This window comes from Camelus bactrianus, chromosome 8 (genome assembly GCF_048773025.1).
Source record: "Camelus bactrianus isolate YW-2024 breed Bactrian camel chromosome 8, ASM4877302v1, whole genome shotgun sequence".
Lineage (NCBI taxonomy): Eukaryota > Metazoa > Chordata > Mammalia > Artiodactyla > Camelidae > Camelus > Camelus bactrianus.
In genome coordinates this window covers 82,045,145-82,057,893 of record NC_133546.1, presented here as the reverse complement: position 1 = coordinate 82,057,893, position 12,749 = coordinate 82,045,145, and positions in this window count along the sequence as shown.

The window sequence follows — 12,749 nt, the reverse complement described above, 5'->3', positions numbered from 1 at the left end:
ACTGGTTGGATTCCAGGTGGAAAGTTGATGTGTTCCACGAGGCTTGTTGTGGCTGCCCTATCCAAGGTAACTCGGCAGAGCTCTGTGGGTGGATCAGAGTAATGTAGGGGCTGACACCTTCCGTGGAGATTGGCTTAGGTGTATTGTATGGGGAGCTCTTTAAGTTCGAGATACTGTTGCTTCCCAATGAACTTAGAACACTGGTCTGTTTCTAGGAACTGAAAAGTCAGACATTGGAAGATCTGGCCGTCATCAGCATCCTGGTGAGTCTCCGAGGAACTTCCAGACTTGCTCAGTAATGTAGAAGTCGACTTTATGGGAGACACGAAGAGAAGCCTGCAGAAAAGCTGGCTGCACAGATTGAGGGGAGATGCGAACACATTGATGAGACTTGTTCTCCTACAATGGAGAATACTGGCATGGAGACTTCTTTACAGAATACCAGGCTCAGAAGACATTCATGAGACATGTTGAGCCTGGCTGATACTAGCAGAAACCTGTGGAGGGTCAACTTGACCTTGAAGAAGGTACTCTATTCTCTGCTCCAAGAAGTGGCCCAATATTCCTGACGTCTGAAAGAGAAGAGATGTCAGAGTTGAAAAAACTGCCCATGGTCTTGAAAGATATCGTGAGAATCTACATGTCCCAAGGGGCATTTTAAAATCACACAGACCACAGGGCATGATGTCCTGGTAAGCATTTACCCGGGGTTGGGAATAGCTATCGAGCACTTGCCCTTCACTCCTATCCACTCAGGCATCCATTTCAGAGGATCAGAATTTGAGCTGCAATGAAGCCAATAGGAGAAGAGCAAGCCCCTCCTAGAACCAGTTTTCCTACAACTTCACACTCTGTGCACAACACTGAAATCCTCAATGGTCAAATAATCTCGACTATAATAGATAGAATTTAAATAGATAGCACACACAAAGAAATGATGATGTTCCCCTAGATTCAGCAAATTCTGGGGTTACGTCATCTTTGGGTTGAAGGGAGTGTGGTAAGGGAGGGGATTCTTTGACTGAACTTGAATATGTATTAGGCCTCCGGTTTTCTAGACAGTATAAGTAACTATTATAAGCCAGTTATTGAAGTGAACGTTAAAAGTCGCCATAGACATTTAAGGACTTTTTTTTTATATGGACCGTCTTTTCCGTTCATTCAAGCCCGGGTGCTGTAAATCATGTGGGTTCAGACTTCGTTGTGTAAAATTGCTTTACTCAACATGATCGGAAGTTTAAGCGTTCTCACGGTTGATAGAAGAGCACATGGTTCTCAATAGACTAGCAAAGCTGCAGCAGGCTTCTCATTGTTCTAATAACCCTAGTTCCTTTTTGAACCAAGACTACCTGTAAATATCTTGTTTCAGATTCCTTGTGTTTTCCTGGAGAGGAATGTTACTGCTTGAAATGACAACATTGCTCAGTATGTGTCTTTGGGTGGAAAGGGCACCACATGAACAAGGGAAACCAAGTGTGGGGGTAATTTCATGCTAACAATAATTATTTTATGGTTCCTGTTGGTGTTGGAGGCATCAAAAGTAAAGAGTTTACCTATCCCTTTCATCAATTACGAGTGGAATTTTACATTTTATCTGTCTAGTTTTCCTTAGAGCTGACAAAATGGTACCTGAATTTGACAACTGTGGATTGTAAGTAAATTTAGTATGTTTCAAAAACTAACTTCATTTTCCTGTAAATCCCAATATATGTAAATCAATTGTATTACACTATTGAAAGGCTGCAACTGAGGTATCAACACAATGACAAAAATGGAGTCTTCGGAGAAACACATAACATCATGACTGTATAGAAAAAAGAGATAAACAAGGATCCCATTTTGGCGAGTTATATATGGAAAGTGTTGATTTATTAATGCCCAGGTGGCAGTGTACCAGTGCATCATACGCTAACTCGCTCCCAATTACACAGAATTTTAAACTATCTCTCACCAAGCCCTTGGATATGGAGACTTGCCAAAGAGTGGTCCCTTAATTCCAAAGACAGTATGATGCCTCAGAAAACGTGGATGGAGGAGAAGCAAAGTAGAGAATGGGAATAAGTGCAGTATCTGAACTCTGGTAATGGAGCAGCAAAGGTGAAACTCTGCTTCAATTGGACGCACACTCTTAAGGGGTGCGGACACATGGGTTTCAAAGCGATGCGCTGAGTGTTAGAAGAGTGCACAGCAGATGCTAAGCTGACAGAACTGAAATAAATCAGCACAAATTGTCCCCACAATTGATTCTGTGGCCAAGAAACTAGCAGCCAAATTTGAGCTAGCAGTGGATGCGTAAAATCAGGTATAGGAATATGGATGATGTCACAAGCTTTGTCTCAGTGATCTGGAGTGTGTTGTGGATTGTGGTTGTCCCTACACAGAGAGAAAACTGGCCTTTAACCCCCAAAGAGAAAGCAAAAACTCCGGTGTGCAAAGGTGAATTTATCAAAATGTCCCATGCCCACATTCGCTGCATCTGCTGGCCCAGGGAACAATTTGGCATTTTGCAAATAGAGTACGTGGGGGCTCAATCAGAGAAATCATGGATCTGGTCTGAGGAATCCAGGGGGCCTTGGGGTTGAAATCAGTTTCCAAATCCATTGGATCATCTAAACTCCTAGCCTGAACTGGGATTAGGGTTTGGTATGAGGCAGAGAATGCAGGACAGCTGGGTTTCCTTTCATGGTCCCAAGCCACAAGATGAGAGAACAAAGAGCATTTGTCTTGGTCCACAGCGTGAGAAGATGAAGCTTATCCTTCACCATTATCACCCAATTGCAGATGCTATATTTTGGATGGCTTTGATATTGCACAGACCCGAGGACAACTATGTGGGTTGAGCAATAATGGCAGCAGGCCCTGATGCATGACATCCATAATTATGTTTCCACAGGTTTTTCTGTTGACAGAGAAGCTCTGGGAAGAACTGGTAAGATTGGAACATTCTTATGGAAGTAGAAAGGACAAGCGCACTGTCAATGTGCTCTTTAGAAAACACTTCAAAATGACATACAATAGCCTGCAAAGCTGAAAATATATAGATGCTCCGTTTCCACAAGTGGAAGTGTCCTCTGAACTTTCTAGAAATGTGACGTAAAAATAATAAAATTGAGATTGTTCTATACGAAGAGAGTATGGTGCGTTCAACACATCAAAGGCAACACCACCAGTTAGAGATATACAAGACAACACACACACGAAAACGACATGGAATCAATGTGCAGGAAATTTGTCCTCACAGAAATATCATGGAATTGCCTTCACCTAAGAGACTAAAATTTTCACTTTACCAAGCCCTACAATTCTACATTTGATACCTGATATTACTAGACCAGTAGAGTTAAAGAAGTATAGTACAAGAAACAGGAAGTACCATTTTCTATTTCAAAGAGATTGAAGGTCCAAAATAAAGCTTTCAAACACCTAGAATATGAAAAATTTTCAGAGCATGTATTGAAAACCGAGGTGAGAGAAACACTGGAGTAAAAGTGTCTCAGATTAACAAAAGGCACAATACAAGAAATGGGGAAGAGAATCATTCAGACGAGCCAAATAAATTCAGAATACTCCATGTATGAGATAATAGCAGGGCCAAATTCAGTCCTAAGCAGACTAGATAATGCAGAGGGACTCGTGAATGTCCGTGAACACAAGGGAAAAGAAATCCCTGTATCAGAAGATGGCATAGAAAAGCAAGTGTAAACCAATGCAAATATTGCTGTTGTATCTTTGGGTAAGACAAAGCATGAAAGACTAAAATTCATAAGAGCCCCATAGGGAAAAGCTGGTATAAAAATCAAACTCTGAATAGGTATTTGGTGAAAAAGCAGACTGAAACTTACTGAAATCAAGAAACAAGCATCTATATGAAACCAGGAACAAACAGCATCCAAATAATGTGGAATCCCAATAGACCTACAAGCAGCTATATTTTCATTCAAATCATCAAAATCATGATAAGTTATGTGATTTTCGATGTACCTAGAGGACAGCAACTCAGTCACAACAGAACCCCCACTGGTGTTTCAGCTGATACCTAGACAGAAATATCACAGTATAGGAATGAGTGCCAAGACATACACCAAATCATGAATGAGACAAAGCTGCATTATACGGTAGCCTATGCCACAAGACATCCATTAACATTAACGACAGATTTTGGCAATTTCACAGATCGGCAAAGTGTAAAATAATTCAGCAGTTAAATACTTATCCTAAAAGAAAGATTGAGAATTCTACCCTGAATAGAAAAGTAGTCACAACAGAAACTCCGGAAGTGTTTCAGCTGAATAACTCGACACAAATATTGCAGGACAGGAAGGAGTGCTAAGATATAAACCAAAACCTGAATGAGAAAAAGCTGCAGTCTAGAGTAGCCTATGCCACAAGAACGCCATATCTGATAACAGCAGATCTAGACAAATTTACAGACCGGCAAATCTGAATAGAATTCAGCACTTCAAAATTTATCTTTAGACAAAGACTGACAATTCTACCCTGAAGGGAAAAGTAGCAAAATGAAATTTAAATAAGAAAACATTCATTGGAAATGCAAGAAGAGCCATGAGTTGCAGAGAATTAACAAGTAGAAGGCAAGGAGGACATCAAATCCCTACAGATGGGAGACGGAAGCAGGAACACATAGGTGATTTTCAGCACTATACTAACTGAATCATCCTATATGGCTCTCTGTTTAAAGCAAATGGAGAGATGCATGGCCTAATGTGTTTGCAAAACAAACAACAAGCAAACAATCAAAATATCAAACAAACAAACAAACACCAAAGAGTACTGTTGGCAGACATATAAGCAAAGGAACCATGAGATTTCAAAAGAAAATACTCAAAGGGCTGTCAAGTATCATTCAGCACACACCGAACCAGTATCGCTGCTTGCGTGTACTCAACACACTTGTATTCAGAAAGCAGATGCGAGCAATAAGATTGAAAAATGTTCATTTTTAAGAGCATATCGTGACTAAACCCAAATGCCTATTTTGTATAAATTCGATTCAAATTCCGTTATATAGATTGACTCTTATTCCAACAGGAAGATTGAATGTGATATTCATCCCTAGTTAGAGAACTAATGGCATACGAATCTAACAAAGACAAGTAGTTCTAAAAAACTCTACTAAAAGCAAAAGAGACAGACAGTAATGATTTCATTGTGATGGGCTTCATTTCTAGGAATTTCAGCCACCATGAAAGAAATGGATCCATGTCTTGAGAGTGTGGGTGTTTCAGCAGAAAATCAACAGACGGATATGTATTCTGGATGAATGGCTAACACACAAACATTAGATTTCTATAGTGGGCTCTTTGTGAACTGTTAACTGTTAGAAAGGTTAAAGACCTGTGGAAAAATAAACTTAACATGCACACACTTCCCTCTGTATTGTGTATAGAGATCGGAACTAAAGGAAAGAGGGTCGAAAAAAAGGACCATGGGATGCTAATGGAGAGAATCACTTTTAACTGAGGAAACACTCATCTGATGCAGTCCCTCCCCCAACAGTGAAAATATGCTGCAACCTTTGTGGATGGCAGTTACTGGTTGGATTCCAGGTGGAAAGTTGATGTGTTCCACGAGGCTTGTTGTGGCTGCCCTATCCAAGGTAACTCGGCAGAGCTCTGTGGGTGGATCAGAGTAATGTAGGGGCTGACACCTTCCGTGGAGATTGGCTTAGGTGTATTGTATGGGGAGCTCTTTAAGTTCGAGATACTGTTGCTTCCCAATGAACTTAGAACACTGGTCTGTTTCTAGGAACTGAAAAGTCAGACATTGGAAGATCTGGCCGTCATCAGCATCCTGGTGAGTCTCCGAGGAACTTCCAGACTTGCTCAGTAATGTAGAAGTCGACTTTATGGGAGACACGAAGAGAAGCCTGCAGAAAAGCTGGCTGCACAGATTGAGGGGAGATGCGAACACATTGATGAGACTTGTTCTCCTACAATGGAGAATACTGGCATGGAGACTTCTTTACAGAATACCAGGCTCAGAAGACATTCATGAGACATGTTGAGCCTGGCTGATACTAGCAGAAACCTGTGGAGGGTCAACTTGACCTTGAAGAAGGTACTCTATTCTCTGCTCCAAGAAGTGGCCCAATATTCCTGACGTCTGAAAGAGAAGAGATGTCAGAGTTGAAAAAACTGCCCATGGTCTTGAAAGATATCGTGAGAATCTACATGTCCCAAGGGGCATTTTAAAATCACACAGACCACAGGGCATGATGTCCTGGTAAGCATTTACCCGGGGTTGGGAATAGCTATCGAGCACTTGCCCTTCACTCCTATCCACTCAGGCATCCATTTCAGAGGATCAGAATTTGAGCTGCAATGAAGCCAATAGGAGAAGAGCAAGCCCCTCCTAGAACCAGTTTTCCTACAACTTCACACTCTGTGCACAACACTGAAATCCTCAATGGTCAAATAATCTCGACTATAATAGATAGAATTTAAATAGATAGCACACACAAAGAAATGATGATGTTCCCCTAGATTCAGCAAATTCTGGGGTTACATCATCTTTGGGTTGAAGGGAGTGTGGTAAGGGAGGGGATTCTTTGACTGAACTTGAATATGTATTAGGCCTCCGGTTTTCTAGACAGTATAAGTAACTATTATAAGCCAGTTATTGAAGTGAACGTTAAAAGTCGCCATAGACATTTAAGGACTTTTTTTTTATATGGACCGTCTTTTCCGTTCATTCAAGCCCGGGTGCTGTAAATCATGTGGGTTCAGACTTCGTTGTGTAAAATTGCTTTACTCAACATGATCGGAAGTTTAAGCGTTCTCACGGTTGATAGAAGAGCACATGGTTCTCAATAGACTAGCAAAGCTGCAGCAGGCTTCTCATTGTTCTAATAACCCTAGTTCCTTTTTGAACCAAGACTACCTGTAAATATCTTGTTTCAGATTCCTTGTGTTTTCCTGGAGAGGAATGTTACTGCTTGAAATGACAACATTGCTCAGTATGTGTCTTTGGGTGGAAAGGGCACCACATGAACAAGGGAAACCAAGTGTGGGGGTAATTTCATGCTAACAATAATTATTTTATGGTTCCTGTTGGTGTTGGAGGCATCAAAAGTAAAGAGTTTACCTATCCCTTTCATCAATTACGAGTGGAATTTTACATTTTATCTGTCTAGTTTTCCTTAGAGCTGACAAAATGGTACCTGAATTTGACAACTGTGGATTGTAAGTAAATTTAGTATGTTTCAAAAACTAACTTCATTTTCCTGTAAATCCCAATATATGTAAATCAATTGTATTACACTATTGAAAGGCTGCAACTGAGGTATCAACACAATGACAAAAATGGAGTCTTCGGAGAAACACATAACATCATGACTGTATAGAAAAAAGAGATAAACAAGGATCCCATTTTGGCGAGTTATATATGGAAAGTGTTGATTTATTAATGCCCAGGTGGCAGTGTACCAGTGCATCATACGCTAACTCGCTCCCAATTACACAGAATTTTAAACTATCTCTCACCAAGCCCTTGGATATGGAGACTTGCCAAAGAGTGGTCCCTTAATTCCAAAGACAGTATGATGCCTCAGAAAACGTGGATGGAGGAGAAGCAAAGTAGAGAATGGGAATAAGTGCAGTATCTGAACTCTGGTAATGGAGCAGCAAAGGTGAAACTCTGCTTCAATTGGACGCACACTCTTAAGGGGTGCGGACACATGGGTTTCAAAGCGATGCGCTGAGTGTTAGAAGAGTGCACAGCAGATGCTAAGCTGACAGAACTGAAATAAATCAGCACAAATTGTCCCCACAATTGATTCTGTGGCCAAGAAACTAGCAGCCAAATTTGAGCTAGCAGTGGATGCGTAAAATCAGGTATAGGAATATGGATGATGTCACAAGCTTTGTCTCAGTGATCTGGAGTGTGTTGTGGATTGTGGTTGTCCCTACACAGAGAGAAAACTGGCCTTTAACCCCCAAAGAGAAAGCAAAAACTCCGGTGTGCAAAGGTGAATTTATCAAAATGTCCCATGCCCACATTCGCTGCATCTGCTGGCCCAGGGAACAATTTGGCATTTTGCAAATAGAGTACGTGGGGGCTCAATCAGAGAAATCATGGATCTGGTCTGAGGAATCCAGGGGGCCTTGGGGTTGAAATCAGTTTCCAAATCCATTGGATCATCTAAACTCCTAGCCTGAACTGGGATTAGGGTTTGGTATGAGGCAGAGAATGCAGGACAGCTGGGTTTCCTTTCATGGTCCCAAGCCACAAGATGAGAGAACAAAGAGCATTTGTCTTGGTCCACAGCGTGAGAAGATGAAGCTTATCCTTCACCATTATCACCCAATTGCAGATGCTATATTTTGGATGGCTTTGATATTGCACAGACCCGAGGACAACTATGTGGGTTGAGCAATAATGGCAGCAGGCCCTGATGCATGACATCCATAATTATGTTTCCACAGGTTTTTCTGTTGACAGAGAAGCTCTGGGAAGAACTGGTAAGATTGGAACATTCTTATGGAAGTAGAAAGGACAAGCGCACTGTCAATGTGCTCTTTAGAAAACACTTCAAAATGACATACAATAGCCTGCAAAGCTGAAAATATATAGATGCTCCGTTTCCACAAGTGGAAGTGTCCTCTGAACTTTCTAGAAATGTGACGTAAAAATAATAAAATTGAGATTGTTCTATACGAAGAGAGTATGGTGCGTTCAACACATCAAAGGCAACACCACCAGTTAGAGATATACAAGACAACACACACACGAAAACGACATGGAATCAATGTGCAGGAAATTTGTCCTCACAGAAATATCATGGAATTGCCTTCACCTAAGAGACTAAAATTTTCACTTTACCAAGCCCTACTATTCTACATTTGATACCTGATATTACTAGACCAGTAGAGTTAAAGAAGTATAGTACAAGAAACAGGAAGTACCATTTTCTATTTCAAAGAGATTGAAGGTCCAAAATAAAGCTTTCAAACACCTAGAATATGAAAAATTTTCAGAGCATGTATTGAAAACCGAGGTGAGAGAAACACTGGAGTAAAAGTGTCTCAGATTAACAAAAGGCACAATACAAGAAATGGGGAAGAGAATCATTCAGACGAGCCAAATAAATTCAGAATACTCCATGTATGAGATAATAGCAGGGCCAAATTCAGTCCTAAGCAGACTAGATAATGCAGAGGGACTCGTGAATGTCCGTGAACACAAGGGAAAAGAAATCCCTGTATCAGAAGATGGCATAGAAAAGCAAGTGTAAACCAATGCAAATATTGCTGTTGTATCTTTGGGTAAGACAAAGCATGAAAGACTAAAATTCATAAGAGCCCCATAGGGAAAAGCTGGTATAAAAATCAAACTCTGAATAGGTATTTGGTGAAAAAGCAGACTGAAACTTACTGAAATCAAGAAACAAGCATCTATATGAAACCAGGAACAAACAGCATCCAAATAATGTGGAATCCCAATAGACCTACAAGCAGCTATATTTTCATTCAAATCATCAAAATCATGATAAGTTATGTGATTTTCGATGTACCTAGAGGACAGCAACTCAGTCACAACAGAACCCCCACTGGTGTTTCAGCTGATACCTAGACAGAAATATCACAGTATAGGAATGAGTGCCAAGACATACACCAAATCATGAATGAGACAAAGCTGCATTATACGGTAGCCTATGCCACAAGACATCCATTAACATTAACGACAGATTTTGGCAATTTCACAGATCGGCAAAGTGTAAAATAATTCAGCAGTTAAATACTTATCCTAAAAGAAAGATTGAGAATTCTACCCTGAATAGAAAAGTAGTCACAACAGAAACTCCGGAAGTGTTTCAGCTGAATAACTCGACACAAATATTGCAGGACAGGAAGGAGTGCCAGGACATACACCAAAAGCAGAGTGAGATAAAGCTGCAATCTAGAGAAGCCTGTGCCACAAGAACGCCATATCTCATAACAGCTGATCTAGAAAATTTCACAGAGTGGCAAAACTGAATAGTATTCACCACTTCAAAATTTATCTTTAGACAAAGACTGACAATACTACCCTGAAGAGAAAAGTAGCAACATGAAATTGAAATAAGAAAACATTCATTGGAAATGCAAGAAGAGCCATGAGATGCAGAGAATTAACAAGAAGAAGGCAAGGAGGATATCAAAACCCTACAGATGGGAGAGGGTAGCAGGAAAACATAGGTGATTTTCAGCAATATACTAACTGAATCATCCTATATGGCTCTCTGTTTAAAGCAAATGGAGAGATGCATGGCCTAATGTGTTTGCAAAACAAACAACAAGCAAACAATCAAAATATCAAACAAAAACCAGAGTACTGTTGGCTGACATATATGCAAAGGAACCATGAGATTTCAAAAGAAATTACTCAAAAGGGCTGTCAAGTATCATTCAGCACACACCGACCCAGTATTGCTCCTTTCATGTACTCAACACACATGTATTCAGAAAACAGATGCGAGCAAAATGATTGAAAATATTCATTCAAAAGGGCATATCGTGACCAAACCCAAATTCCTATTTTGTATAAAATGGATTCATATTCCTTTATAAATATTGAGTCTAATTCCAACAGAAAGAATGAATGTTATATACATCCCTACATGGAGAATAAATGGCATACGCCCATAACAAATACAAGTAGTTCTACAAAACTGTACTAAGAGCAAAAAAGACAGACAGTAATGTGTACATTGGGATGGGCTTCATTTCTAGGAATTTCAGCCCCCATGAAACAAATGGATCCATGTCTTTGGAGTGTGGGTGCTTCAGCAGAAAAGCAACAGATGGATATGTATTCTGGGTGAATGGCTATTACACAAACATAAGATTCCTATAGTGGGGTCTTTGTGAACTGTTAAGTGTTAGAAAGTTTAAAGACGTGTGGAAAAATAAACATAACATGCACACACTTCCCTGTGTATTGGGTATAGAGATCTGAACTAAAGGAAAGTGGGTCGAAAAAAATGACCATGGGAAGCTAATGGAGAGAATCTCTTTTAACTTCTGAAACTCTCGTTTAATGCAGTCCCTCCCCCAACACTGAAAAGATGCTGCAACATTTGTGGATGGCAGTTACTGGTTGGATACCAGGTGGAAAGTTGATGTGTTCCACGAGGCTTGTTGTCGCTTCCGGATCCAAGGTAACTTGGCAGAGCTCTGTGGGTGGATCAGAGTCATGTAGAGGCTGACACCCTCCGTGGAGCTTGGCTTAGGTCTATAGTATGGGGAGATCTTTAAGTTCGAGATACTGTTGCTGCCCAATGACCTTAGATCACGGGTCAGTTTCTAGGAACTGAAAAGTCAGACTTTGGAAGATCTGGCCGTCATCAGCATCCTGGTGATGCTCCGAGGAACTTCCAGACTTGCTCAGGAATGTAGAAGTCGACTTTATGGGAGACACAAAGAGAAGCCTGCAGAAAAGCTGGCTGCACAGATTGAGGGGAGATGCGAACACATTGATGAGACTTGTTCTGCTACAATGGAGAATACTGGCATGGAGACTTCTTTACAGAATACCAGGCTCAGAAGTCATTCATGAGACATGTTGAGCCTGGCTGAAACTAGCAGAAACCTGTGGAGTGTCAACGTGAAATTGAAGAAGGTACTGTATTCTCTGCTCCAAGAAGTGGCACAATATTCCTGACGTCTGAAAGAGAAGAGATGTCAGAGTTGAAAAAACTGCCCATGGTCTTGAAAGAGGCCGTGAGAATCCACACGTCAAAAGGGGCATTTAAAAATCAAACAGACCACAGGGCATGAAGTCCTGGAAAGCACTTACCCAGGGTTGGGAATACCTATCGTGCACTTGCCCTTCACTCCTATCCACTCAGGCATCCATTTCAGAGGATCAGAATTTGAGCTGCAATGAAGCCAATAGGAGAAGAGCAAGCCCCTCCTAGAACCAGTTTTCCTACAACTTCACACTCTGTGCACAACACTGAAATCCTCAATGGTCAAATACTCTCGACTATAATAGATAGAATTTAAATAGATAGCACACACAAAGAAATGATGACGTTCCCCTAGATTCAGCAAATTCTGGGGTTACGTCATCTTTGGGTTGAAGGGAGTGTGGTAAGGGAGGGGATTCCTTGACTGAACTTGAGTATGTATTATGCCTCCGGTTTTCCAGACAGTATAGGTAAGTATTATAAGTCAGTTAGTGAAGTGAACAGTAAAAGTCGCCGTAGATATGTAAGGATATTTTTTTTCTTCTGTGGACTGTCCTTTCCCTTCATTCAAGCCTGCGTGCTGTATGTCATGTGGGTGCAAACTTGGTTGTGTTAAACTGATTTACCCAACATGATCGGACGTTTAAGCGTTCACATGGTTGATAGAAGAGCACCTGGTTCTCAATAGACTAGCAAAGCTGCAGCAGGTTTCTTATTGCTCTAATGCCCCTAGTTCCTTTTTGAAACAAGCCTACATATTTATATCTTATTTAAGATTCCTTGTGTTTTCCTGGAGAGAAATGTTACTGCTTAAAATGACATCATTGGCCAGTATGTGTCATTGGGTGGAAAGCGCACTACATGCACAAGGGAAACCAAGTGTGGCGGTAATTTCATGCTTACAATAATTATTTCATGGTTCCTGTTGGTGTTGGAGGCATCAAAAGTAAAGAGTTTACCTATCCCCTTCATCATTTTAGAGTGGTATTTTACATTTTATCTGTCTAGTTTTCCCTTAGAGCTGACAAAATGGTACCTGAAATTGACAAGTGTGGATTGT